General features: G+C 40.9%; 1 protein-coding gene across 1 annotated transcript in view; it reads right to left on the reverse strand.

The window, feature by feature from the left end:
* The window catches only part of arid3c (AT rich interactive domain 3C (BRIGHT-like)), a 544,829-nt gene that overhangs the window by 64,913 nt on the left and 456,087 nt on the right, over positions 1–23,829 (reverse strand). The gene's annotated exons all lie outside the window — the stretch shown is intronic.

A 23,829-nucleotide genomic window follows, 5' to 3' on the forward strand; every position in this document is an offset into this window, starting at 1 on the left:
AGACCTGATGCAGATTGGGGGAGCACATGGTTAGAGCACCTTCGCTCTGCTGCTGCAAAAAACAGGATCTGCCTATGGCTACCCATTTCAATTGGACATCCTATTCCCATTCTGACATGTTCATCTTTGGCCTCTCTTGCTATGAGACCAAACTTGAGTTGGAGGAGCAATGCCTCATATTCGGTCTGCATAGCCTCCAACCTGATGGCATGAACATCTATTTCTCCAACTTCTGGTATTTCAGTCCCCTCTCACTTTACTCCCTCCCATTCCCACCCCCTCCCCCACACCTTCTTATTCTGGTTTCTGCCCTCTTCCTTTCTAATTCGAATGAAGGATTTCAGCACAACATTTTGTTATTTATTCCCTTCCATAGATGCTGTCTGACCTGCCAAGTTTTGTGTCTGTTGCTTGCGTTTATTTACTTTGGCTTCACATAAATTCTGCAAGAGTGAACTTGATTCAATAGCTCAATTATTAGTCAGTGATCTGTGAATTCAGGAAGGGCAAGTTTCCGTTCCCAAATATCTGGAATGTGAGGGTCACTTCTACACTTTATTTGAATTATTATAGCACATGTGCTGGCATAACATAACCTGTGAAAAATGTCTCTTCCGTCTGATCAAATCCGTCAGTAGCAGACCAAGATCCTGCCGATATTATCAAAAGGGATAAAACTCTGCAGGTCTTATATTGTGCACAAGGGCAAGCCCATCACATATCTGTAATGAAACTCCCACTGATAAATAAAATGTTGAATTTGTAAACGGCAGTCGCCTTGGAATATGATCTAGAAATTTCAAGGTTCAATGTACAGCTATTATCAAAGTATGTATACAGTACACAACTCTGAGATTCATCTTTTTCGGACAGCCATAAAACAAAGAAACAAAGAAGTTTCTTAGCAGGCTTTCTTATTTTTACAAGGCCAAGTTGCTAGCTTGACGCTCAACCCAGCACAGTTGGAAAGCGTGCAAGGGGGCTGGCTGGATTCGAACTCAGGAGCCTTCGCTCCGAAGTTCGGCACTAATACCACTATGCCACCAGCCAGCTAACAACAACAAGAAAGAAGAGGCGAGAGCACAGAACACAAAAACACAAGATTGAAAGAGTCTAATCGAACTACTGTCCATAAACCACAGGCCCGGGACTTTAGTACCATCCTCTAACAGAATCGAGGGAGAGATCATTCCAATGTTGGGACCTTCCCCCTCAGGAGCAGTGAGTTAGAGGGAGAGAGACAGACCATTACATGCAGCCATTCTCCTCACTCAGCAGCAAGTGAGTAACTGGTAAACGATGCAAAACATTCGCTTGCCTTCCACACTTGCCTCGATGTTTCAAATTTTCCTCAGCACTTAAATCAGTGAGATTGGCAACAAATGGACTCAATCACTGGTTCACCCCCTATCTTTAACCTCTTGTCCTTGAGGCCGCTCGCCTCCTGAAACCCACTTTGAGGCAGCAAAATGGCAGATCGTTCAATCAGTCTTAATCTGCTTTACAGCTTTAGCAATCACTGATCGGCACTTCATTCTTGCCACTATCTTTAAGGAGTTTTCTAAGTTCTTCCAGTAACTGCTTGGGCTGCCTCTGTGTGCTCTTCCCACATTCCAAAGATGTACGGTTAAGGTTAGTAAGGACTGGTGTCTCAGAAAGGCAGTGTCCATTATTAAGGATCTCCAGCACCCAGTGCATGCCCTTTTCTCACTGTTACCATCAGGTTGGAGTTACAGAAGCCTGCACAGCTTCTTCCCCTGTGCCATCTGATTCCTAAATGAATATTGAATGCTTGGACACTACCTCACTTTATATATATATATATATATATACTGTAATTCATTTATTTATTTGCTATTATTGTATTTTTTCTTCTATATTATGTATTGCATTGAACTGCTGCTGCTAAGTTAACAAATTTCACGTCACATGCCGGGGATAATAAACCTGATTCTGATTCTGATTCTGATACTGATTCAATACATTTTGGAATTTTCTACTGGCTGAGATTTGGAGGCTAAATCATTAATCGTAATCAAAACAAAGATGGATGCATTTCTGCAACACACACAAAATGCTGGTGGAACGCAGCAGGCCAGGCAGCATCTATAGGAAGAAGCACTGTCGACGTTTCGGGCCAAAACCCTTCGTCAGGACTAACTGAAAGGAAAGATAGTAAGAGATTTGAAAGTAGGAATGGGAGGGGAAAATGCAAAATGATAGGAGAAGACCGGAGGGGGTGGAGTGAAGCTGAGAGCCGGAAAGTTGATTGGCAAAAGGGATACAGAGCTAGAGAAGGGAAAGGATCATGGGACGGGAGGCCTAGGGAGAAAGAAAGGAGGAGGGGAGCACCAGAGGAAGATGGATAACAGGCAGAGTGATGGGCAGAGAGAGAGAGAAAAAAAGGGGGGGAACTAAATATGTCAGGGATGGGGTAAGAAGGGGAGAAGGGGCATTAACAGAAGTTAGAAAAGTCAATGTTCATGCCATCAGGTTGGAGGCTACTCAGACAGTATATAAAGTGTTGTTCCTCCAACCTGAGTGTGGCTTCATCTTGACAGTAGAGGAGGCCATGGATAGATATATCAGAATGGGAATGGGACGTGGAATTAAAATGTGTGGCCACTGGGAGATCCTGCTTTCTCTGGTGGACCGAGCATAGGTGTTCAGCAAAACGGTGTTCCAGTCTGCGTTGGGTCTCACCAATATATAAAAGGCCAACCGGGAGCACCGGACGCAGTATATCACACCAGCTGACTCATAGGTGAAGTGTCGCCTCACCTGGAAGGACTGTCTGGGGCCCTGAATGGTGGTGAGGGAGGAAGTGTAAGGGCAGGTGTAGCACTTGTTCCGCTTACAAGGATAAGTGCCGGGAGGGAGATTGGTGGGAAGGGATGGGGGGGACGAATGGACAAGGGAGTCGCATAGGGAGCGATCCCTGCGGAAAGCAGAAGGAGAGGAGGAGGGAAAGATGTGCTTGGTAGTGGGATCCCATTGGAGGTGGCAGAAGATACGGAGAATTATACGTTGGACCTGGAGGCTGGTGGGGTGGTAGGTGAGGACAAGGGGAACCCTATCCCAAGTGGGGTAGCGGGCAGATGGGGTGAGGGCAGATGTGCGGGAAATGGGAGAGATGCTTTTGAGAGCAGAGTTAATGGTGGAAGAAGGGAAGCCCCTTTGTTTAAAAAAGGAAAACATCTCCTTCGTCCTGGAATGAAAAGCCTCATCCTGAGAGCAGATGCGGCGGAGACAGAGGAATTGCAAGAAGGGGATAGCATTTTTGCAAGAGACAGGGTGGGAAGAGGAATAGTCCAGGTATCCCTGAGAGTCTGTGGATACATTTCTGGATATTAAGATAATCAAAGAATAAGGGGATGAAACAAGAACATTTGAAGTAGAAGATCTGCCAAGACTTTTTTGGATGGTGGAGCTACCTCATGGAATTGAATGAACTTTTCCTGCAACTTTCTGCCACATTCCGATGACATCAATACAAAATGGTTTCTAACACATAAAGCTTCGTGGTGGGGTTAAGGCAGCGCCTGGCACAGTCGCATAGCACTTAGTGCAACACTTCCAGTGCGAACTCTAAGATCGGGGTTCAATTCCCACTACTGTTTGTAAGAAGCTTGTACTACATGAGTTTCCTCTGGGTGCTTTGGTTATCCCCCACGTTCCAAAGACACATAGTTAAGGTTAGTGAGTTGTGGAATGCTACGCTGGTGCTGCAGCTGTGGTGACTCTTGCAGGCTGCTCAGTACAATCCTTGCCAATTTGGTTTACACAAACGATGCACTTCATTGTAGGCTGTGATGTATCCGTGACAAATAAAACTAATCATAAAAAAATCTTAAGAATTTCTATTGTTTAATGTCATTTCCAGTACACAAATGCAAAGGAGAACCAAACAATTGCTACTCCAGATCTGATGCAACACAAAAAGAAACACAATGAATATAAATACATTAGTTAGCTTATATACATTGATTGATTACATGTCCATAAAGAGATGCCAGGACAGGAGTGCCTGTACAGAAGGTGGCATACAGGAAATTACGAAGTAGTGACCATGTACAACTGAGATTGGGAATATGAAACCCTAATTTCAGAATCTGAAACAGGTTTAATATCACTGGCATATGTCATGAAATTTGTTTTGCTGCAGCAGTACAAATCATATATATAGTTATATATATATAAATTTGAAGTTTGACTTATTTAATTATATATGTATATATATATATATGTTAAATTAAATAAGTCAAACTTCAAATTTACACCATGCTTACTTTTTGAACTGATGCTTTTAACCATAACTTTTTTCCCCTTAATTCGTTCAGTGCTTGGCAAGGCAGCATCAACTAGGACCAATAATCTAATTAGTGCAATACTTCAGCACAGCAACATCAAGAGGAACCCAGCGATCTATGGCTCTAGCTCATGAATAACAACTTCACATTTGCTGGGGAGATTGTAAATACTGAAACTGCACTGCTGATATCATGAGATATGGAATGATATATCAATGCAGAAAGCAGATTATTGAACCCGATAATGTGTGTGTAAGTGGTTCTTTTGTACACTTGGCCTTTCTAATTAACCTGAGTTTAGCTGAGAACAGCCTATTGTAAGCTGTAGATTTATGATAATAGCATAAAGACGAGTTCATTAAATATATGTCTGGCTCTATAATTCCTCATGTACACTGGGGTGTCCTTAAAGGAGAATTTGTAAATCACATTGGCATGGATGTGATTTCTTTTTTTGTTTAATGATGTTGCAACTTTCACCGTTAATCAAAATGAGGCAAGAATTTTCAGGGTTTTTAAGTTATCTACTTCATATACAATCAGTGGCCCAATTATTAGGTATCTCCTGTACCTAATAAAGTGGCCACTGTGTGAACATTCATGGTCTTCTGCTGGTGTAGCTCATCCATGTCAAGGTTTGATATGTTGTACATTCAGAGATGCTCTTCTGCACACTATAGTTGTAATACATGGTTATTTAATTTACTGTCGCATCCCTGTCAACATAGCACCCCATCTCCCATACGCAATACATTGATTTATGAAGGTTAATGTACCAAAAGTTTTCTCTGTGACCCTATCTATCTACCTGCTACACCACTTTCAAGGAATCATGGACCTCTATTCCCAGATCCCTTTATTCTACCACACTGCTTAGTACCCTACTGTTCACTGTTTAAGACCTACCCTGGTTGGTCCTACTAAAGTGCAAACCTCGCACTTTTCTGCATTAAATCCCACCACCATTTTTCAGCCCATTTTTTCCAACTGATGCAGATCTCTCCACAAGCCGAGATAGCCTTCCTCACTGTCCACTACACCACCAGTCTTGGTGTCATCTGTGAATTTGCTGATCCAATTTAACATGTTATCATCCAGATCATTGATAGAGATGCCAAATAACAAAGGATCCAGCACCAATTGCTAAAGTCCATGTAGACAACATCCACTGAATTGGCTTCATCTACTTTCCTGGTAACTTCCTTGAAAACTATATAATATTGGTTAGACATGACCTATCATGCTCAAAGTCATGCTGACTATCCTTAATCAGTCCATGTCTATCCAAATACATGTCCAGTCCCTTAGAATACCTTCCAATAACTTTCCCACTACTGATGTCAGACTCATTGACCTATAATTCCCTGGTTTATGTTTAAAGCCATTTTTAAACAGTGGAACAACAGTGGCTATCCTGTGACCTCTTTCATTAAGAGGCTTTTTCTCCCACAGAACTGCAGCTCACAGGAATTTTTTTTTTGTTTGTTTTTGCACCATTCTTTGTAAACTCTAGAGACTGTCATGTGTGAAAATTATAGGAGATCAGCGGTTTCTGAGATACTCAAATCACTCCTTCTGGCACTAACAATCAGTCCAATGGTCAATGTCAATTTGATCACATTTCTTCCCCAGTCTGATGTTTGGTCTAAACAACAATTGAACATTTTAAATATGTCTGCATTTTTTATACATTGAGTTGCCACTATCTGATTGGATAATTAGATATTTGTATTAATGAGCAGGTGAACAAGCGTACCTGATAAAACAGTCACTGAGTGCATGACGTGAAATTTGCTGATTTGTGACATCAGTACAGTGAAAAGGCATTAAATTACTATAAATTACAAAATAAATAAATACAGCAAAAATAGTGTTTATGGGTTCATGAACAATTCAGAATTCTGATGTCAGAGGGGAAAAAGCTGTTCCGAGCTGCTCTGAGTTACTGCCTTGATTGGCTGATTAGGTATTGAGTGTATTTTATACTATTGAGAGTTGTTCTGGCTTCAGAAAATATAAACTTTCCAATACCAGCTGAAGTATCAATTGATTTTCCAAGTAAGTTCCCATATTTTGAGCAGTGGTAATAAAGGTGAGGATTGGGTTGGGCTGGGATGTTGCTAAGGGAATGGGCTGTTGGATGAGTTATTATTTTAACCTCTGGATTCAAAACTATGGCCACAACAGCAATTTACATGTTATCTTTGAAACAATACCAGCCTTTTATCTCTTCCCCACCATCGTTGTCATCATCATTATGTGCTGTGTCATATCACATGAGTGATCATGGTCTTCCATCTGGTTTTAATCTGAGAAGTTCTAATAAGCTCTTCACAACTTTTGCCCATCCATCCCTTGATGTAACTCATGAATATCATGCACTATTGACTGTAGCTTCTTCTTCTATCAGTTTTTCCTGTCACTGCAAAATGTTTGAGCTTCTTTTTTTCCTCGATACATATCCCAGAAAATTCCAGCTGCTGTTTCCTAATGGATGATATCAGCTTCTTTTCTTATTCCAGCTTTTTGCAACACTGCCTCTTTTGTTACTCTGTCCTTCCACGAGATTTTCATCATTGTTCCCAAAAAATGCATCTCTGCGATTTCAAGTCTTCCCTCATTTTGCTTTGACACTGCCCAACATTTGCTTCCATATGTTAGTGTGGAATGAATGTAGCACCACAACACTGAGTTTCCTACCCATAGAAATGATGTCTTTCTTTAAATGCTCAAACTCTTGAATGGACATTTATCAATCCCAATCCTTCTCTACTTTCAACATCAGCCGTACCATCATGCTCCCTAAGTAATTGAATGTTCGTATAATTGTTTTGTTGCCCATTTTCAGTTGAAATTTCTGTATTTCTTTCTTTGTAACAACCATGCATTTGGCCTTCTTGCAGTTGTTGGTCAATCCTCTCCCTGAACTTTCTTTGATGACTTTATTTAGTACTTGGAGCTTCTCTTTCTGCACTGCTATCAGCACTGTGTCACCTATCCTAGATTGTTCAAATTGTATCGGCTACTTTTCACTCCTGGAATACTGCTAATTTCCATTAGAAACTTCTCACTATTAAGGCTGAATAGGTTGGGCGAGAGTTGGTATGACTCCCCTCTTAATCTGGACAAAATCACTTGTCTCATTTTCAACTCTCATTCTTGCTATTTGTTCCCTATACAAATTTGTGAGGATTCTGATATCTTTCAAATCAATGTCCAAGTGCTGAAGGATTTTTATAAGCTATTCATGTCTCACCTTATCAAAAGCGCTGGTAGAATTGATGATCAAGATCAAGAGATCAAGAGACCCAATACTCAGGCAAAGAAGCACTTGCACTTTTTTCCAACTTAATGTATTCAGAAAGCATATCACCTCCTTCACAAAGGAGAAATTAATTTTGCAGAAACCTTCATTCAGTCTCTCAGGGTGACTCAAGCTTTCAAGCTTCCAGCTGCCTGCCACCTTCATTTTTCATTCCACTCTGATTTTTCTGTCTCTAAACTCTTACAATGTTTCAAGCTAGCACCACATTCAAAACTGCGCAAAGGATTTGGAAAATGTTTTTCTGTATCAAGAAAGAGACAACAATCTTCAAACAATCATCCTACTGCAGACCACAGCATTAGATGTAGTTGTTTGATAGCTATAAACCTTGCTTTGCTAGAAGCTTTATCAGATAAGAGAAAGAACAGCTCAAGTTTCAATTGATAACTTTTTAAAGCTTTATTCGGCAGCCACTGAGCAACAGTCACAGAATGTATTTATTGATGCAGTGATACATCATGCAATAGGGCCTTCCGGACCTTCAAGCCTGTGGGGACACTGCCTCAGCAACCCCTCAGCTCCGATTAACCCTAGCCTAATCATGAGAGAATCTATAGATAATGAAAATCTAAAGCAACACACAGGAAATGCTGGAGGAACTCAGCAGGCCAGGCAGCATCTATGGGAAAGAGCGTACAGTCGACGTTTCGGGCTGAGACCGTTCAACAGGACTGGAGAAAAAAAGATGGGAAGTAGAGTTAAAAGGTGGGGGGAGGGGAAGGAGAAACACAAGGTGATACGTGAAACCAGGAGGAGGAGGAGGGGTGAAGTAAAAAGCTGGAAAGTTGATTAGTGAAACAGATACACAGCTGGAGAAGGGGGAATCTAATAGGAGAGGACAGAAGGCCATGGAAGAAAGAAAAGGAGGAGGAGCTCCAGAGTGTGGCAATCAACAGGCAAGAAAATAAGGTGAGAGAGGAAAAGGGGATGGGGACTGTTGAAGGAGAGGGGTGGGACAATTACCGGAAGTTTAAGAAATTGATGTTCGTGCCATCAGGTTGGAGTCTACCCAGACAGAATATAAGGTGTTGTTCCTCCAACCTGAGTGTGGGCTCATCACGACAGTAGAGGGCATCCTCTTTTCCCTACCTCACCTTATCTCCTTACTTGCCCGCCACCCAGTGTGGCTTGTTGGTTGTACACTATTCTGGATATCACTCCCACAGGAGTTATCTTTTTTCCAGTGCAAGCTCTTAATTAGATAACTGCAGGCTTTAGTTCAGTAGCTTTGAAATGCCTTTCAAACTCAATTTGTGGAATGACTGAAGCAGCTGTGCCAGTGTCCAATTCCATTTTAATTAATTTGCAGTTCACTTCTAGTGTAAGCCATATTGCTTGTCTCCTGTTAGTTTTCACATTGCAAGTCCCAAGGTTACCCCATCCTTTGTCACTCATCATTATCAGGCTTTTTTTAAAATCAACAGCATGCAGATTAGTGCTCTTTTTGAAATGAACAACTTGACTTTTTATTTTTTTCTCTTCCCTGTGCAGTCCATTTACTTTTGTCTACCTGACATGCTCTTTGCACCTTACACTTACATTGGTCTGATGGATGTGATGTATGTGAGCCCCTGCCACAACAGTAACACAACTTGTTTGGCCAGGCCGGTTTCTGTTCAGATGTTGCAATTGCATTCATGTTCACTTTCATTCCTGACAGCAACTCAATTGCTGCCTGCTGTTTCCATTGATACTGCTATTTCAACTGCTCATAAATGTAAGTTGTGCTTCAGTTAGGAGCTGGTTTTGAATGTTTTCTTGTAAGATTCCTCAAACTAAATGATTGCTTAGTGCATTATAAAGCCGATTACTGAACTGACAATGCACAGATAACTTCTTCAATGCAGCTATGTACGCTGAAATGGACTCCACTTCATTTTGATTCTGCTTATGAAACCTAAAGTGTTCAACAATCAACAATTCCAATGAGTCTAAATTTTCCTGCATTTCTTTCATGATATCAACAAAGCTCATTCTGGCTGGTTTGGTTAGAGCAGTTAAGCTTCAAAGCAAACTGTATGCCTTTAAATGCAATGCACTCAGCAAAGCTGGCACTTGCTTCTCATTGGCTATTTCATTTGCTTCAAAATACAGCTCAATTCGCTGAGTGTACAATATCTAGTTATCTCTCATGCAACTGAATGTGTCAATCTTTATAATTTAGCCAGCCATTTCTCCTTTTTTTATTTATGATTATTATCATCCAGTATTCACCGCTTATGAACCCATGAATTCATCCAATTTCTGTCTTTTTTTTTAACTTGTTTGTCTCTTCCCTTCCAAAGAACATGTGTTGTGATTTTTTATTTTATTATCTCAAACATCTCTCTCCACTTCAACAGCGAGGTACATTTACAACTTCCTCATCGCCACTGTTAAGTTTTTTAACTCCAGAAATTAATTGAAAGAAAAATACGGGGAGAATGGGATAAAGGTGTACTCTACTTTTGTTGTTACTTTTAGAGAGATGTGCACTTGGGATGTCATGGCATGATGAAATAAGCTATTCACATACTCTTATATGTAACCCTTAATAAATTATTTAAACAAGAATGCTCAGTCAAACAACATGTTTACAACGTTACTCAATTATTACTAAAATATTGAATACACAGTGATTGCCCTTTTGCACTCTTTGTTTGTTTGTTTATTTATTTATTTGTCTCTGACAGTCACTTCTGTCTTGCATTGTACCACTGCCACAAAATTACACATTTCAGGACAAATATCAGTGATAATAAGCCTGATTCTAATTCTGATTCAGTGGGATCATGGCTATAATCCACATCCACATCCGCACTTATTCATGGCAAACTTTCATACCACTCTAATCAATACTGTGTCTCGAAGAGAGTTCCTAAAACTCATAGAATATAGAATAGCAGTGCAGGTGCGGGCCTTTTAGCCCACGTCTCTGAGGACCAAACCTGGACGCAGCATATTGATGCAGTTATAAAGAAGGCAAGACAGCAGCCGTATTTCATTAAGAGTTTCAGTAGATTTGGTTTGTCAACTAAAACACTTGAAGACCTCCAAACGTACCATGGACAGCATTTTGTCTGGCTACATCACTGTCTGGTATGGGGAGGGGTGGTGGGCTACTGCACAAGATCGGAATAAGTTGTAGAAACTTATAATATTAGTCAGCTCTACCGCAGTGCCAGCCTCTGTAGTATCCAAGACATCTTCAAGGGACAGCACTTCAGGAAGGCAGCCTCCATCATTAAGGATCCCCACCACCCAGTACATGCCCTCTTCACATGTTACCATCGGAAAGCAGGCTTAGAAGCCTGAAGGCATACATTCAGCGATTCAGGAACAACTTCTTCCTCTCTGCCATCCAATTTCTAAACGGAAATTGAACCCATGAACACTACCTCATTACTTTATTGCTTCTGTGATTTTGCACTTCTTATTTGAACTTAACTATTTATTAGACATATATACATAATGTAAATCAGTTTCTTTCTTTCTATATTTATTTATTTGTATTTCATTCAACTGTTACTGTAAGGTTAAGAAATTTCACGACGTATGCCGGTGATATTAAATCTGATTCTGATAGTGTGTTGACATTTTAACCTACTCTGAGGTCAATCTAACCCTTCCCTCCAATTTTATTTCATCCATGTGCCTGTCTAAGAGTCTCACAAATGTCACTAATGTATCTGTCTCTACTGCCACCCCTGGCAATGTGTTTCCTGCACCCACCCACTGTTCTCTATGCAAAAAATAAACAAGCTCTACATCTCCCCCTATACTTTCCTCCTGTCACCTTGAAAGATCTGCCCCCTCATAGTAGCCATATATGCACTGGGGAATTGACTCCAGCTAGTCACTCCATGGGTGCCTCTTGTCATCCTGCGCATTTCTATAAAGACACAGCAGTTTCAAAATGGGACAGCATGGTAGTGTAGAGATTAGCACGATACTTTACAGTACCAGAGACCTGGGCTCAATTCCCACCGCTGACTGGGTTTCCTCCAAGTGCTTCAGTTTCCTCCCACAGTCCAAAGATGTACCAGTTGGTAGGTTCATTGGGCATTGTAAATTGTCACATGATTAGGCTAGGGTTAAATTGGGGGTTGCTGGGTGGTATGGCTCGAAGGGCCAGAGGGGCTTATTCCACACTGTATCTCAAAAAGTAAATAAAAATATGAGAGATTTGATTGGTGGAGACCTATTTCCACCCTGGAGTAGTTTATTAACTAGAATCTCCAGCTTAGCAGCATTAGGAAAATGTCAGAGTTGGAGGAGGGACAAGGAGATTTTTTTCACTCATGGAGATAAAGGAATCTGGAATAGATTATCTTTAAAAGTAGTGGGAGATGATGAAGAATGATTTTAAAAAGAGCAATGGACTGGCACTTAAAGATGAGGGAATTACATGGTGATGGACAGAAAATAGGCAAGTGGAACCAAACATGACATCTCTTCAAAGAACTAGCAAAATCATAATGAGCAGAACAGCCTGCTATGTGCATCTGTGATCCTAGAAATCTAATCACATTTAATTATAAAACTCTATTAAGGAGAGGCAGTAAATGAAGCTGATTTGCACTATTGGCAGTAATTTGGATATTCAAGCTATAACTAATTCATTGGTCTAGACCATCCAAATATAAACTCTTAGGCTTGTTGAGTCAAATGAGTGGTTGTCATTTTCAGCTTGCTGCTATATACAGTCTGGGTTTTTTTTTTCCTGGCTCGATGTGTCAATTGGGAATACATTCTAAGAATGACATGATCTACATGCAGAAACGAGTTGGAAATCCATGTCTGCAGAGTCCTCTCGTACTTCTGTGCTTCAGTGCAAACCCATTAGATAAATCCAATTGAATGTGTGAAAGCAAGTGGTATAAAATCAATACTTCATGAAATTGATGTACCTTTACTCAATTGAAACTGCACTTTTTACTCAAACTAACACATTTTTATTGAAAGTAATACATTTTTTAATTTGACCAATTCACTTTCAGTGCTCGCATCAACTCTGTTTCCTTAAAATAATCTATTTAAGAGAAAATATATGGTTCTATTTCTCTATTGCCTAGTACCATCATCCAATTCTATCTGTTGTTAAAGAAAATGTGTAAATCTTCAGCCTGGATTCCTCTGGTATAAGTACTGACTGGCCTGTAAAAGAATTATGTCACAAATAAATGACAAAATAAGTTTACGAATACATTTTAGTGGCTGTTTTGTTGGCAAAATTAGGTGAAGAATTGATCCATTCCTACTGGTGATGTTTCTATCATCCACCACAACAGTAATTCTGCTAATCCAGACTCAGTAACATTTAAGTTCTCAGAGGTCAGATCCTTTTATTCTTACCCCAGCACTGCAACTATTCTCCCAGTCCTACCTGCTCCTGACATTTGGCAGCTTTTCTATGCCATAAGACCATAGGAGTGTAAGACATATAATAGGAGCAGAATAAGGACATTTGGTCCATTGAGTCTGCTCTGCCATTCGATCATCCTTCTCAACCCAATTTTCCTGCCTTCTCGGCTAACTTTTGATGTCCTATCAACGACCTATCAACCTCTACTTCAAATACACCTAATGAATTGGCCTCCTTAGCTGTCTGGAGCAATTAATTCCACCGATTCACTATCTTCTGGATGAAGAAATTCCTCTTCTTCTCTGTTCGAAAGGGACCTCCTTCTATTCTGAGACTGTGCCTTCTGGTCATAGATTCTCCCAATATTAGAAACATTCTTTGCACGTTCACTTTGTCTAATCCTTTCAACATTCCATAGGTTTCAAAGGAGATACTCCTTCCACACACCCTCCCCCTTTCTTCTAATCTCCAGTGAGCAGAGCCCCAGGGCCACCAAATGCTCCTCACACGTTAACCCTTTCATTTCCAGTGTTATTCTTGCAAACCTCCTCTGGACCATCTCCAATGCCAGCACATCCTTTCCTAGATATGGGGCACAAAACTACTTATAATACTCCAAATACAGTCTGAACAATGTCTTATTAAGTTTTGGAATTACATCCTTGCTTTTATATTCTAATCCTCTCGAAGTGAATGCTAATATGGATTTGCATGCCTTATTACTGACTCAACCTGTAAGCTAATCCTGCACCAGGACTCCCAAGTCTCTTTGCACCTCCATTTTCTGAATTTGTTCCATTGTCTATGCCTTTGTTCCTTCTGCTAAATTGCATGAGCATACTCTCTCTACAATGTATTCCAGTTGCAAACACCATCACAGTTACAAATATCCTGAAGAGGATCATCATTTGACAATAGACAATAGACAATAAGTGCAGGTGCAGGAGTAGGCCATTTGGCCCTTTGAGCCAGCACCACCATTCACTGTGATCATGGCTGATCATCCACAATCAGTACCCCGTTCCTGCCTTCTCCCCACATCCCTTGACTCTGCTATCTTTAAGAGCTCTATCTAACTCTTTCTTGAAAGCATTCAGATAATTGGCTTGCACTGCCTTCTGAGGCAGAGCATTCCATAGATCCACAACTCTCTGGGTGAAAAAGATTTTCCTGAACTCCGTTCTAAATGGCCTGCCCCTTATTCTTAAACTGTGGCCTCTGGTTCTGGACTCCCCCAACATCGCGAACATGTTTCCTGCCTCTAGCGTGTCCAATCCCTTAATAATCTTATATGTTTCAATCAGATCCCCTCTCATACTTCTAAATTCCAGTGTATACAAGCCCAGTTGCTCCAATCTTTCATCATATGACAGTCCCGCCATTCCGGGAATTAACCTCGTGAACCTACGCTGCACTCCCTCAATAGCAAGAATGTCCTTCCTCAAATTTGGAGACCAAAACTGAACACAATACTCCAGGTGTGGTCTCACCAGGCCCCTGTACAACTGCAGAAGGGCCTCTTTGCTCCTATACTCAACTCCCCTTGTTACTGACTGGCTAGTTTTGCTTATTAACTATCTATTATGTCCTCATGCCATGGTTTTAGGATTCAGATGAAGTTCTAGAAGGAACCCATCACTTTTATAAGGGCAGATACTATAACTGTCACAGACGTTGGAACAGTTATCTTACTAAAAGTTCTGGAAGTACATTTGTACTAAAATAATCATAAACACAAAGGATTTTGCAGATTCTGGATATCCAAAGTAACATAAACAAAATGCTGGAGGCACTCAGCAGGTCAGGTAGCATCTATGGAAAGGAATAAACAGTCAAAGTTTTGGGCTGATTCCTGATGAAGGGTCTTGGCCTGAAATGTTGGTTTTTATTTTTCTCTATTGATACTGCCTGACCTGCTGATTTCCTTCAGCATTGTGTGTGTGTTGCTCTGGATTTCAAGCATCTACAGATTCTCTTATGCTTATTAAAATAATTATGTTGCACTTCATATTACTACTGAAAACATAACTAAGTTACTTCGATTCTTCCTTGGTAGGGCACATACCGTAAGTTTTTAAAAAATCTATATTCAAATAAATTCAAAATTATTCCGTGCGCCTTTTTAGTAGGTAAATTTGCAAACAACAGGAGTATGAGACACAATATACATGCAATTGTATCAGTGCTTCAATCTGGTGTACTTGTTTAAATGATTGACAACAAATGGAGTATTGGGTGTTACATCAATGAGAAAGTTGTGAACTTGCCAGGAAAAGAAGAGGACTAGAAGCAAGATCATGGTCTTTCAACCGTATAGGGGGTGCCATGGTAGTGTGGTGGCTATTACAGCTCGGGAAGTTGGCATTTGGAGTTCAATTCAGGCACCCTCTGTTAGCAATTTTGGACGTTCTTCTCATGTATGTGTGTGTTTCCTCCGGATGTTCCGGTTTCCTCCCACAGTCCAAAGATTTATCAGTTTGTTAGTTAGTAGTCATTGCAAATTGACCTGTGATTAGGCTAGCATTAAATTAGTAGGTTGCTGGGTGGTGTTGCTATATCCCTAAATGATAAACAATAAATAGAATCCCTAACAAACAAAAAGAAAGCAGTCTAGATGAAGGATTTCAGTGCAGGAATTCTTTCCTACTGGTTGAAAAAAGTAAGGATCTACTTTTAAGATGGAAATCCAGCACTTTATTCCTATCCCCACACTGATCCAAGTTCTGGGGTTGGAATTTATTATAAGCTCCCTTGTGGGACACTTCTGCAACAACAGATATTGCAACAGCATTGTGGAATAGCATGGCCGTGTATCGACCAGTGTAGCACTTTACAGTGCTAATATTCATTCACTCCTGCCACTGTCTGTAATGAGTTTATACGTTCTCCTTCAGACTGTGTGTGTTTCCTCCCACATTCCAAAGGCAAATGGTTAGGATTATGGTTAGTGAGCTGTGGGCTTCCCACAGCACAATCCCCGGACTGCATTGTTTGTTGACACAAAACAATGCATCTCACTGGATGTGTCGATGATTTGATGTATTGTATATGCGATAAATAAAGTGAATCTTATGAATGCTTGAGTCCATGAGTACACAACAGAGATGTCTGAAACAATAGGAGACAAGCCTGATCAGAAAGGGTCAGCATGCAACCCCTCGCTAACTTGAGTGAATTGTTTGAGGAGGCAATTAAGAAAATTAATGAAGGTCAGTGGTAAATGTTGTCTGTATGGACTTCAGTGTGACAATAGAGATGCTTACAGTACAATGATGACAGGAATATCAGAAAAAAATATTTCACTTGATTTGAGAATTTAAGAATTAGGTGGAACATTTGTACTATTAGAGCTTTGAAGAAGCATTACAATGAAGTGAGAATCTGGAAATCTGTCCTGAAACAATTCAAACTTCAAGTGTTGAGTTGAATTCTGTTTTACAGTTTAAGGTATTGTGTGGTAATGGAACAAGGAATAATAACAAAGTGAAAATGGAACAAATGGGGTGAAAATGTAGAAGAACAGACTCCAGGAGTTGAATGGCAGACAATGGTTCCAATATTTCCTATTCACTGTCCCATCTCTATGGTCACACCTCAGAAATAATATTTTGCGATACATTGTGGAGTAGACCCTTCCAACTCTTTGAGTCACGTTGCCCCAGCAACCTCTGACAAACCCAATTTACTCTAACTTAATCCGGAGACTATTTAAAATGACCAATTAACCTACCCAGTATATCTTTGAGCTGTGGGAGGAAACCGAAGCACCCTGAGAAATACCACGCATTCCAAAGGAAGGATGTACAGAGTCTCCTTACGGAACATCGCCAGAATTGAACTCTGAAATCTGGAATGGCCCGAGCTGTAACAACACCCGCTAACCGCTACGCCTTCATTGTACTTAAAAAGGGAACTCTTTAACTACTCAGCCCTCCAGTAAGCTTTCCCATTCTACTGGGAACTCCCAGTGCTGATGACTCAGGACTGAGGACTTAAACCTACAACTTTCTGGCCCAGCTGCCCAATTGGCCTCAGATCTGCCTCTACTGCCTCTGTCATATCCCTCAGTCAAACGCAGAAGCCAAAAGGAACATGAGAGAAAGAAGAACCCAGCACCCAGCTACTGAGTTTTGCAATGCACACAAAATGCTGGGGGAGCTCAGCAAGTGAGGCAGCATCTATGGAGAGAAGTAAATTACGTACTGAGTTGGACAGCACTGACTGGGGAGGGACAGGTAAATGATGCTGATCTTAACATATGCAGAGGGAAGGTGGTCCCATAAGGGATAGTTTGTTTCTCCTAAATTCCTGCCATAGTCTCAGCCCAAACCATTCATTGACTTTTCTATTCATTTCCGTAGAAGCTGCCTAACCTGCTGAGTTCCTCCAGCATTTTGTGTGTGTTGCTCTGGATCTTGAACATCTGCAGAATCTCTTGTGTTTATTTCTCTCTTCTCCGCTCTCCCATCAGCCAGGAAATACAAAAGCATGAAAGCACATACCACCTGGCTCAGGAACAGCTCCTATTGCACTGTTACCCAATTCTTGAACAGATCTCTTGTCCAATAAGATAGATGTGTTATCTCATAATTTACCTCGTTTTGATCTTACACTTTATTATCTACCTCCAATGCACTTTATCTGTATATTTTTCACTTCATTCTATATTGACCATTTACTCCTCTTTGTTGAGTAAATGTTGCCATCTGACCTACTGGGTTCCTCCAGCATTTTGTGCATATTACTCTGGACTTCCAGCATCTGCAGAATCTCCTGCATTTATTCTGTATTTGTTATTGTTTTACCTTGCTCCATCTCAACGCACTGTATATTTATGTGATCCATATGAACAGTATGCAAAACAAGTTTTTTACCGTACCTTGGTACATGTAACAATAATAAACCAGTACCAATGCCAATATTAAACTTCAATTGTGATTACAACTAATTCCTCCCACAAAATGCTGGAGGAACTCAGCAGGCCAGGCAAAATCTACGGAAAACACCTGAAGGTCTTGACCCGAAACGTCAACTTTACTCTCTTACGTAGGTACTACCTGGCCTGCTGAGTTCCTCCAGCACTTTGTGTCTGTTGCTTGGATTTCCAGCATCTGCAGCTTTTGTCTTGTTTGTGAACTAATTCCTCCAGATTGTTCAAGGGAATTGCATAGATGATTTCATACGTTATCCATCTGCAGCTGAGCTGAGTCAGGAGCAGAAATTCTAAAGTCCTGATTCAGTAATGAGTAGAAGATATTATCAATTTGTGAAGTAGAATGGCTATCTCATGAGTTTGACATGCAATTATCCAATCAGCAATAATTTTTGATTAATATTGGAGAAAAACCTGGAAACTCTGGGAAATATGGGAGGATATTACTGGAGCCTTGATGAAGGTACTTGCATCTTTGTTAAACATAGGTGAAGACTGCAGGAAAGTTAAAGTTGTTTCTTTATTTAAGAAGGACAGCAGGGATAAACCGATTAACTGTCAGGGAATTTTTTGGAGAACGTCTTAATGGATAGACGTTATGTACTTTTGGAAAGTCAAAAATGATTAGACTGAGTCATAATACCATGCCCCACTATTTAGAGTTTTAAGAAGGTAACTAAGAAATTTAATGAAGGAAAGGAGATAGATGTTGTCTATATGGACTTTAGTAAGGGATTTGACAATGTTTTTGCATGGTAGGCTAGTTAGTAAAGCATTTGACAGTGGCTTGCAGGATAGGCTGAAAGGTTAAAGCAAATGAGATCCAAGGGGAGCTAGAGAGCTGGATGCAAAAATTGGTTTGGTGATAGGTGGCAGAAGGTCATGGTGGAAAGATACTTTTTGATTGAAAGTCTATGACAAATGGTTTACCATATGGATTGGTGCCACATCTGTGATTTATCTCAATGTCTTGGTGTAACCAGAGAGCTGTGCCTGTCCTGTGACAGCACTGCCCTCACTTGGTCGGAGGTCACACCACCTGCCAGTCAACATTTCGCCCCTCCCAACTAATCAATGCACACCTAACCATTGGCCACCTTAATTGGATTAACCTGTCTAGCACCAAGCCGTCGGGTCCCTGACCTATAAAGGGTGCTACATGTGCTTGGCTTGCTCTCTTTTGCCATCCTTGTGGGACCACCCTGCCTCAGTTCAGGTAAGGTGTGCATTGAATAGGGTTGTGGGAGTGTTTATTGTTGTCCCTTTAGCAAAGAGCTGTGCTTTCCCATAGCCAAAGGGGAGGGGGGCAAGTATTGTAGTTACTTTTCCCCTGCTTGTATGCGTACTTGTACTCTGTCCCCACAATGTTTTCCTGTGTATTGTACTGCTGACCTGACTTTTTCCATGTTCCTCTATTCTAAGTGTGTTTGTGCGAATATTGCAGCCGATTGTGTTGTTCCCAAGCTTTTTCTCCCCTTGTAAATAAACTCCTTATTATTAAAACTGTGTGTCCAGAGCTCTTGCCTTGAGACCCAAAGAACCTTTCTCATTTCCATCACAACACTTGGATAGAGTCATAAGGAGCTACAGCAATGAAACAGGCCCTTTGGCCCATCTAGTCCAAGCTGACCTGATCTTCTGCCTCATCCTATCTACCTGCACATGGACAACATCCCTCCAAACCCCCTCCATCCATGTACCTATCTAAACTCCTAAATGTTTCAATTGAATCTGCATTTACCAATTTTACTGGTATTTTGTTCCATACTCACACCACCCTCTGATTAAAGAAGTCCCTTCTGATTACCCCCTTAAATATTTCACCTTTCACCCTGAACCTATTACTTCTTGTAATGTGGAAGCAGGTTCACAGGTTTGGTTTGTGAGACAGAAAATACTGGTGGTGAACAAGCATATTAATTATTTATTTATGAACAGTACAAAATTTGACCAAACATTAAGTTTCCCCAAGTAACACAAACTACAGAATTAACCTTTCAACAAACAGATACTTGGTTAAAAGTGCACACGGAGCATTCCTCCCCAAATGATCTGTGTAGAGTGCCCTAGAGACAAAGGAGAGAGAAAACCATAGAACATTACAGCACAGAAACAGGACTTTTGGTCCTTGGCTGTGCCGAACCATCTTTCTGCCTAGTCCTACTGACCTGCACCTGGCCCATATCCCTCCATACACCTCTCATCCATGTAGCAGTCCAAGTTTTTCTTAAATGTTAAAAGTGAGCCTGCATTTACCACTTCATCTGGCAGCTGATTCCACACTCCCACCACTCTCTGTGTGAAGAAGCCCCCCCCCCCAATGTTCCCTTTAAACTTTTTCCCCCTTCACCCTTAACACATGTACTTTTTTTTTCTCCCCTAGCCTCAGTGGAAAAAGCCTGCTTGCATTCACTCTATCTATACCCATCATAATTTTATATACCTCTATCAAATCTCCCCTCATTATTCTATACTCCAGGGAATAAAGTCCTAACCTATTCAATTTCTCAGTTTCTCAAGTCCTGACAACATCCTTGTAAACCTTCTCTGCACACTTTCAACCTTATTAATATCCTTCCTGTAATTAGTTGACCAAAACTGCACACAATACTCCAAATTCGGCCTCACCAATGCCTTATACAACCTCATCATAACATTCCAACTTTTATACTCAATACTTTGATTTATAAAGGCCAATGTACCAAAAGCTCTTTTTACGACCCTATTTACCTGTGACACTACCTTTAGGGAATTGTGTATCTGTATTCCCAGATCCCTCTGTTCTACTGCACTCCTCAGTGCTCTAACATTTACCTTGTATGTTCTACCTTGGTTTTTCCTTCCAAAGTGCAATACCTCACACCTGTCTGTATTAAACTCCATCGGCCATTTTTCAGCCCATTTTTCCAGTTGGTTCGGTTCCCTCTGCAAGCTTTGAAAACCTTCCTCACTGTCCACTACACCTTCAATATTTGTATCATCAGCAAATTTGCTGATCCAATTTACCACATTATCATCCAGATCATTGATACAGATGACAAATAACAATGGGCCCAGTACTGATCCCTGTGGCACACCACTAGTCACAGGCTTCCACTCAGAGAAGCAATCCTCACTACCACTCACTGGCTTCACCCATTGAGCCAATGTCTAATCCAATTTACTACCTCACCATGTATAACTAGTGAATGAATCTTCCTAACTAACCTCCCATGCGGGACTTTGTCAAAGGCCTTACTGAAGTTCATGCAGAGAACAGCCACTGCCTTCCCTTCATCCACTTTCCTGGTAACCTCCTCAAAAAACTCTAATAGATTGGTTAAACATGACCTACCACACACAAAGCCATGTTGACTCTCCCTAATAAGTCCCTGTCTATCTAAATACTTGTAGATCCTACCTCTTAGCACTCCTTCCAATAATTTACCCACTACTGACGTAAACTTACTGGCATATAATTTCCCGGATTACTTTTAGAGCCACTTTAAACAATGGAACAACATGACCTATCCTCCAATCCTCTGGCACCTCACCCATAGATACCGACATTTTAAATATATCTGCCAGGGCCCCTACAATTTCAACACTAGACTCCTTCAAGATCTGAGGGCATTTCCTGAGGATTTATCTACTCTGATTTGCCTCAAGATAGCAAGCACCTCCTCTTCAATCTGTATAGGTTCCATGACCTCACGACTTGTTTGCCTTATTTCCATTGACTCCATGCCAGTTTCCTTAGTAAATACAGATGCAAAAAAACTGTTCAAGATCTCCCCCATTTCTTTTGGTTCCATACATAGCTGACCACTCTGATCTTCAAGAGGACCAATTTTATCCCTTATTATCCTTTTGCTCTTAATATACCTGTAGAAGCTCTTTGGATTATCCTTCACCTTGACTGCCAAAGCTACCTCATGTCTTCTTTTAGCCCTCCTGATTTCTTTAAGTTTTTTTTGCACTTTTTATACTCAAGTACCTTATTTGCTCCCTATTTCCTATACATGTCATAGATCTCTTCAAAAATTTTCCTTTGAAGGCTTCCCACTTACCAAAGATATCCTTGCCAGAGAACAACCTGTCCCAATCCACGCTTTTTAGATGCTTTCTTGTTTCTTCAAATTTGACCTTTTTCCAGTTTAGAACCTCAACCCGAGGACCAGATCTATCTTTATCCATGACCAAGTTGAAACAAATGGTGTTATGATCACTGGAACCAAAGTGTTCCCCTGCACATACTTCCGTCACTTGTCCTAACTTGTTTCCTAATAGGAGATCTAATATTGCATCCTCCCTAGTCGGTACCTCTATATATTGATTTAGAAAACTTTCCTGAACACATTTTATAAACTCTAACCCATCTAGACCTTTAACAGTATCAGAGTCCCAATCAATATGTGGAAAATTAAAATCCCCTACTATCAGAACTTTGTTTCCTGCAGTTGTCTGCTATCTCTCTGCAGATTAGCTCCTCCAATTCTCGCTAACTATTGGGTGGTCTATAATACAACCCCATTAATGTGGTCATACTTTTCCTGTTTCTCATCTCCACCCATATGGCCTTGGTAGACAAGCCCTCTAATCTGTCCTGCCAGAGCACTGCTGTAACATTTTCCCTGACTAGCAATGCCATCCCCCCAGCCTTCATCCCTCTGCCTCTATCACATCTGAAACATCAGAACCCTGGAACATTAAGCTGCCAGTCCTGCCCCTCCTGTAGCCAAGTTTCACTAATGGCTACAATGTCATAATTCCATGTGTCAATCCATACCCATGTCAATCGTCAGCCTTCCCCACAATACTCCTCACATTGAAATGGACACACCTCAGAAGATTATTACCGCCATACACAACCCTTCTATTTGTGACTTTGCATGAACCTTTAACATCATTTATTTTCACCCCTGCTCCACTATCTACTCTGCAACTCTAGATCCCCCTGCAAATCTAGTTTAACCCCCCTCCCACCCCCCAATAGAACTAACAAGCCTCCCTGCAAGGATATTTGTCTCTCTCTGGTTCAGGTGTAACTCATCTCTCTTGTACAGGCCCCACCTGCCCACATGTGCTATTCTTTATGCCTGGGGTGTTTGAAACTGGACACTGGGTGCTGTGGCATGCAAGGCAACCAATGGGAAGAGCAGCTGCAGTTTTCATATGCACCAATCACAATCCACACAGTGGGAGCGGCTTTTGACTGGTAAATGAGCTACACCCCTACACTACATGTCTATTTCTAATATCACTCAACCTGTTTGGGGGGGGGGGGGGTGGGGAGAAGGTTACATGCATTTACCCTATCAATCCCCTTCTTAGTTTTGTACAGCTCCAAAGGATATGATAAAAAATTGCAGATGACATGAAAATTTATGCTGTTCTGAATAGTGAAGAAGGCTGTCTGAAGCTACAGCGGGATAGACATCAGATGAAAAGTTGGGTGGAATGTTGGTAGGTGTATTTTTAATTCCAACAAAGATGAGATGATGCAGTTTGGGAAGTCAAACAGAGGTGGGGAAATAAAAAGTTAATGGTAGGGTACAAAGCAATGTTGATAAACAGACCTTTGGGTTCAACCCCACTGTTTCCTAAGAGTGGCAGTACAAGAAAATAGTGTGCTTTAATAAGGTACAAGACTTGCACATTTTCATTGGTCAGTGCATGGAATATAACAGTTGTGACATTACTTTGCAACTTTGCAAGCCACAGATTAGACTCCACTTGGATTATGTCCACCTGTTGTAGGAAGGCCTGTACTTGCATTGAAGATAGTTCAGATAAGATTCCTTCTGTTAACTACTGAGAATTTTTGGGAAGGGTTGAAGAAATTGGCTTTGTATTCAATATATAAATATTCTGAGGAGAAGTGTGGTGATCTTGTTTATCAAATATAAACATTCCAAGGAGAAGTGGCAAGATGCTG

This window comes from Hemitrygon akajei, chromosome 13, assembly GCF_048418815.1.
Source record: "Hemitrygon akajei chromosome 13, sHemAka1.3, whole genome shotgun sequence".
NCBI lineage: Eukaryota > Metazoa > Chordata > Chondrichthyes > Myliobatiformes > Dasyatidae > Hemitrygon > Hemitrygon akajei.